Source organism: Tupaia chinensis, unplaced genomic scaffold (assembly GCF_000334495.1).
Source record: "Tupaia chinensis unplaced genomic scaffold, TupChi_1.0 Scaffold000475_1, whole genome shotgun sequence".
Lineage (NCBI taxonomy): Eukaryota > Metazoa > Chordata > Mammalia > Scandentia > Tupaiidae > Tupaia > Tupaia belangeri.
The window spans coordinates 170,231-177,058 of record NW_006159984.1 but is presented as its reverse complement, the minus strand read 5'-3'; the positions used below and the strand labels follow the sequence as shown (position 1 = coordinate 177,058).

At 38.3% G+C, this 6,828-nt stretch overlaps 1 pseudogene; it reads right to left on the bottom strand.

Annotated features, from left to right (window-relative positions):
- Window positions 1–3,509: 3,509 nt before the first annotated feature.
- LOC114009130 (protein N-terminal asparagine amidohydrolase pseudogene) lies at window positions 3,510–6,821 on the bottom strand (annotated as a pseudogene).
- Window positions 6,822–6,828: the final 7 nt, after the last annotated feature.

Below are 6,828 nucleotides of genomic sequence, written 5' to 3'. Positions count from 1 at the left end.
TAGCCCCAGCTAGGTGCTACTTTATAGGATGCGTAAAGTTAGACTTGTGTTCATGGAAATGTGTGTGTCACCTGTGATTGCTGTGAGGGTATTTGGATTGATTAGGGTCTTTGGTGATTCAATAAAATGTGGGGGGAAAATAGTATAGAAAGCAAACATAGATACCAGATACAGTGAGGGAGGAGAGTGGGAGATGGCAGAGGGTAAGAGATAGGGAATCAAGGATGGGGGTAAAAAAAGCAAAACATACAGAAAACAAGAAATGGAAGATCATTTGATGACAATAACATGTTTGTTGATGTGCTTGATAGAGAAAATATACAGTGTACTCTGGATGGAAAATCTCATTTTGTATGCTGTAATGATGTACAGTGAATGAATGCAAATAAATAAATCGAAATAAAAAAAAGCAAAGAAAAAAAAAGCAAACCATCAAACAATTACATCCACTATGACTATTTTTTTTTTAAAAGACCATTTTAATTTCCCAAAGAACTTAAACTTAGAATAAATGTTTTTAAATGGAATGTACTTAGGAAAAACTCACTGCATTTTCTTTTTTATTTTTCACATTTCTATAAAACATCTTTTATAGATTGTTATTTTGAAATTGCCATTTCACAGGTCTTAAAGAAGTCATTTTACTTTCAGGTTTCAAGTGCAATGGTCATGGCACTCATGGGTAACTATAAGCTCTTGCAAGTTGTCAAGTGTCTGCAATCTTAGGCTCAGTGCTCCAAAAACAAACAAAAAATTGTTTCCAAGAAGATTTGAGCATAAATATAAAATAATATTGTACAGACAAAAGAGAGATACGTTTGGAATAAAACAAATTTAGGTTTTAATGTTATCTCTGGATTTATCAGCACTGTCTTCAGACTGTGATCATCTGTCAAATAAGAATACCAGTCATTCCTTAAGGTCAGGGTTAAACTCACCACCTCTATTCACTAAGGTACAGTAAGATGAACTCTAATCCTAAATCTAACCTCCCCTTATTCCTAGGTCACAATCAGATACAATCTGAATCACCTCTTCCCACCAATGTTAGAATTCCAACTAAACCTTCCTAGCCCCTCACCCCTCCTTTTCTGGGACACTACCTACTCTTAGGATGGATGATTGAGTGCCACTTTCCCTCAGGCTCTCCCTTCCTTCCTTTCCTTTTCCCCCCCCCCCCCCCCCCCATTCCCGCCACACACATAAACATCAACTTAGAAAATTATATGGTGAGGAACTATTTGTAGTTTTGTGACTTTGAAGAAGAACAGAGAGATTCTGTATTAATATAAAGAATAATTTAAGGCCTGTCCAAGCTATTAAGATTATTAACTCTGTTTTCAGATAGACAATAAATGCTTATACAAATAAGAACTAGACTTTCTTGGTCTAGCCTACTTATCAAAGACATTTCACCTCTCTTAAAATTTCACGGAAACCTTCCAATGGGTTTCATTGGTCTGCGAACAAGGATGAAAACATTTTCTTTCAAGATATTCCAATTTTTGATTCCTTAAATCTCAACTCTGCCCTTAAGTCATACACTGTTTTTAACAGTCATTTGCATACATTTTTTGGTTTTCTCATGGGGGAACTATCAAATGGGCTAGGTTTTCAATGACTTTTCAGAATTCATTCATTCAGGGTAGGATCAATGTAGGAAAAATCTAGTAAGTTAATTTTTATTGCAAACTGGAGCCTTCCCATATTGTCTTTACTTTTCTATTTTCCCAGATGTCCATTACTTTTATTGTAATCCTGGCTCTGCCATATGCCCTCTAGGCTTCCATTTTATCTCCTTAACAAAACATTCATGTTTATTTAATCTGAAAGAGTAATCCATGTTAATGAATATGAATGTGTTAAAGACAGTAACAGAGTGCAAAAAGGAGAGAGTGATTTAATAAGAGAAACTGTTGGGTTGGCCCTATGGCCTAGTGACTAAGGGAACTAGATTCCACATGACTGACTGTGGTTTAAATCCTGGCCCTGGCAGCTTGAAAACATGCCTAACATGTGTATATATGTGTGCTAAATCCCTACAGCATGGAGAAATTAAGGAGAAGGATTTGCAGTATGATCACACCTCATTGGAGTGTATTTTGTCTCTCTCCCTTTCATTTTCTGACTCTAAATCTCTTTCTTGCTCTCTTTCTCTCTTTCTTTTGTGAGTAAATATTCCCCCTATCAATTAAAAAAATAGTTGTTAGGGAAATTTCAGAAACTGTGGACTGAACAGTAGATGAAATTGATTCATGTAATTTGAGAGCTAAAAGAATTCTGAGATTTTTCTGGTAGAGTACTTCCCCAAGTGTGGTCTGCAGCCTGCTGGCAACACTATCCTCTGGGAACAATTGTTTGAAATTCATTTTAAATATCCTCTTCAGGGTCAGCTCCATGACATGGTGATTAAGGCAGCTGGATCTCATATGGCTTACCACACCGGTCTAGTCCTGGACTCAGCAGCTTGAGAAACATGATGGGTGCATATGTATGTGTGCCCAAAGTCCCAAATGGAGAGAGAGATGGAGAAGGGATTGTGGCATAACCATGCCTCATGGAGGAGTGCTTTATTTTTCACCTGTCTCTTTCTCTAATGACTGCAAACACCCTCTAGCCAAACATTTAAAAAAATAAAAATTCCCCTTCACTAAAGCAATGAATCATACTCTCTTGAGTGGGGCAAAGAAATTGATATAATAAGTACTATAAAAGAATCTTCTATAAATTAAAGTTTTGTATAAACTTGTATTTTGAAGTTAGAAATCTAAGGACCACAGAAGAGAAATTATTTACCAGAGTAAAGTTAGTTACTGGTAAAATCTAGTTTGGAACCTAAGTTGAATACTTATACCACTGACCATTTGTACTTAATGAAATACCTAACAGAGTGTCTGACGTGAAATATGACATTGCCAAATATGTGTTTAATGAATATTTTATGATGCATATACCTATTTTTATTTGTGATAAAGTATGCATAATACAGTCATTTTAAAGTGTGCAGTTCAGTAGCATTACATAAATTGACACATTGATATTGTTGTGCAACCATTACTACTATGCAGGTCCAGAACTATTTCATCACTCCAACTGAAATCTTATACCTATTGAACAATAGTTCCTGATTCCCTCCTTCTCTTAGCCTTTGGTAACAACACTTCTACTTTCTGTCTCTATGAATTTGTCATTCTAGGTACCTCATGTAAATGGACTCATACAATGTTTGCCTTTTAGTATCTAGCTTAGCATAATTTCAAAGTCCACCCATATAGCAATATGTGTCAGAATGTCATTCCTTTTTAAGGTTGAATAATATGTATATATCACATTTTTCAAATCCCTTCATTTCTTGATGGACATGTGGGTTGTTTCTATTTTTTTATAATCACTAAATTGCTATGAACATTTAAAAGGAGTATCTTTGAAACAAATTTTATTTTAGGGTTTTTTTTGTTTGTTTGTTTGTTTGTTTTTGTTTTTCTTTTTTGCCATAGAGCATGTGTGCTTGTCAGAGACAGACAATGAAAGGGAAAATGAGAACCCCCCCCAGGGGGTCTGGCCACCCTAAAAGTCCCCTCCCTCCTTCATATTCCCCTCTGGGATATTGGGCATGCACGCACACACTTCCTGCATGATTTTCAAGTCATCAGGTCCAGGATTCTAGATGATAATGGTGCCAATAGGCTTCAAGATACACTTGGAAAAAAATATTGTACCAGGAAATCTCAGAATTCATTTAGCTCCCAAATCATATGAATCAATTTCAACTACTATCAGACAATAGTTTCTGAACTACTCAAATATTTGTTTGAGTCCTTGCTTTCAATTATTTTTGGTACACATCTAGAAATGGACTTGATGGATCATATGGTAATTCTATTTTAATTTTTTGAAGAGCCACCATATAGCTTTACACAGTGGCTATACCACTTACGTTCCCACTGGCAATGCACAAAGGCTCTAGATTTTCCAAAACCTTGTTAACATTTGTTAATTTCTGGATTTTTTAAATACTGTCCATCTTAATGTGTATGAAATAATATTCCCTGATAGTCCTTTAACAGCTGGGTTAGAGATTGCAGAATGAATGTACAGTGCAATAGTTATGGAAAGCAAAGCTTCTTACTTGGGAACATAACTCTATCTCTCCTCCCTGGAGCACACTGACTTTGGAGGTTACACCAAACAAAACTGCTTGTGCATCTATTCAAAGTGAATTTGTGGTACAAAAAATATCTCTGTGCCTCCAAACAGCTCACTCAGAAATGCCTGAAATGCAGCTAAAGGAGTTCTTTCTTTCTTTTTCTTTTTGCCTTTGCCAAAATAAAATATTATTTGGAAAGATATTCAAGAGACACTGAGTAAGGAAGGTCCCTAAGACTCAATGGATGGAGTTCAAATTTGCATTCTTCCTGGCCTAGCCAATGATCTTTGCTCAGGCCAAAAAGCTGCATTCTTTTTTTTGTTTTTTAGTTGGAAATGGATTTTTTTTTTTAAATCAAGGTAGAACCAATATGTTCAACAAAGTGGAGGGGCTCAACCGAAGGTGTAGTGGAAATGTTCTCTTAATATTTGCTTATAATCTTGCTACAACCAGAAATCCACATGTGGAAATGGCATCCAGGAATATGGTCCTATACGATGTTGTTCTGTCTTGGCATCATAAATGATAATTATTGGTCCTCCTGCTAAGGCGCATGTGGCATGCAGCTCCTCTTCCAAATCTCAGTCTTGAAAAGGGTCTCTGTAAATCTCTAAGGTTTTAATATTGACATCTATACCATAGATTATTGGAAAGTGTTTCTCATTTTCTTCCTGGTCATTTAATTCTGTTGCACACAGTGTTACTACGTGAATGTCCTCTTGTCTGTCAAATTCACTAATAAATTGGCGAATGAGTTTTTGTGACAACTGCCTGTCATCACTGAAGCCTCCCACGAGGTGCACTTCCAGCCTTCCACACTGAGTGTGGTCAGAAAAGGATTGTATAGAGTTCATGATCAAGGGGACTTCAGCTTTGGTATGGGTTCCATCATACTGCATCAATCAGGTGGCCCCATTACCTCTGTGCCTCAGGCCCTCAATGTGACAAGTGATGGTATCATCAGAACCAAAAATGGAAATGGGTCCATCCTTTGGGGAGGTCACTGCCAGTTCTCTTTTCTGAACATACAGAAGATCGTGGGGTCCCATTTGTTAAACAGACTCACCTCTGAGGAGTCTGGCTCTTTCTCCTAGCAGCTGGTGGGTTTGGACCAGGTCCCCATGAGACTAGGGCAGCTGCACTCACTGCTCCTTGACCAGCAGCAGAAGCTCAGAGGCAGCCACTCCTCACAGGCCAAGGTGGCTCCGGATTTCCCAATTATGGGCTGCCTGCCTCCACCTCTGCCCCACAAAGAACTGCTTAGTTTTTCTCAGATACCTCCTTAGAGATATCAGTCACCTGGAGGAGAAATTTTTCCCCCTAACCCATAAGAGTAACTGAGTTTATCAGGCTACTTTTTCTTATGATGAGAAGGGCATAGAGGACCTAGAGGAAATGACTGCTATCTTCAAGCCTGGCTTCTTTCAGACTTTCCCACAAACTATGAAATCTTGAGAATGCAAGATTCCAAAGTCATCTCTCTTCAATAGCCATCTGTCTCTCTCACCCAATAGTATCTGTTGAAAGACCCCCAACTCAAATAGCCGGTGACCCTTCAGTCCAAGGAGAGTCACGGCAACCCCAATCAACCACAAGAGTCAGTCCTTGCTGTAAAACACAAGAGGGCTTTATTGCTAGTGCGCTAGGACTCCACTCCTGGTCACAACAGACTCAGAGGGAAGTGGAGCCCCGAACAAAAAAAACATGCAGATTATATAGGCACAGGTTTGAGGGGTGAAGGGGGGAGTGAGGAATGAGGGAGTGGGGTACTGGTCCGGTGGTCTGGTGCCGGCTTCTTATCTATACAAACAGCCTTCAGGGGTGTTTAGCAGATGTCTGGCTTTTCAGGGCCGGGGGGTAACACAATTTACAGAGACCTGACTTTCTGCACATAGCTGAGCTGATACAAGGGAGTGAGGCACGCCCCAGCAGTCTGCATAGCTCAGGGCTGTTCTCTAAAGCAGTGGTGCAAGCTTTTGTACAGAAGCAAAAACAGCAAGCAGTTAATTATCACAGAATGTAGTTTGAGTGCATTTTTATTCTTTCACTGTCATGTCCTTAAAATTGTGCAATCCTAAATGTGGATATTATGCAGTTTTTCATGCTTTTATAAATCAATTACTCCACAAGCACTTGCACTAGAGAAGCATGTAAACCCTGTGTATGCCCAACTGGGGCTTGAGGACACCTGCCAGAGCATAGAAATATCCTGTGAACTGTGTTATATCGCCATCTGGAAATGGAAGCAAAAAAGTATAAAATCTATAGTTCTAGCAGAGCCCCACATAGTATGAATGGTTAAAAGTTTCATTTACATGCATCACATATGATATACTGATAATGTCCAGCTTTATGTCCTGTAGAAAATAAAGTCAAAGTGAATTTTTAATCTGAAAATCAAATAGTAGGAATTGGTATTTTTCTTCCCTACAGGCATCAAGGTCACCCAGGTTTTTTGCCATTCTTACTGAGTGGTCTTGGGCAAGCAGTTTCTTCTATGTCGACCTCATTTTTGCCATCTATAACATGAGAGAGTTAGAATAAATTATCTCTAGGTCCCTATAGAGCTGACAGTCTCTTGTCTTATATAAGTTTACCTAAGCAAAACTATGGCTCTGTCATTTTATTGATCTTAACAAATTATTCTGAAGTAAGCAATTTAAATGTTCCAAACTACTCTT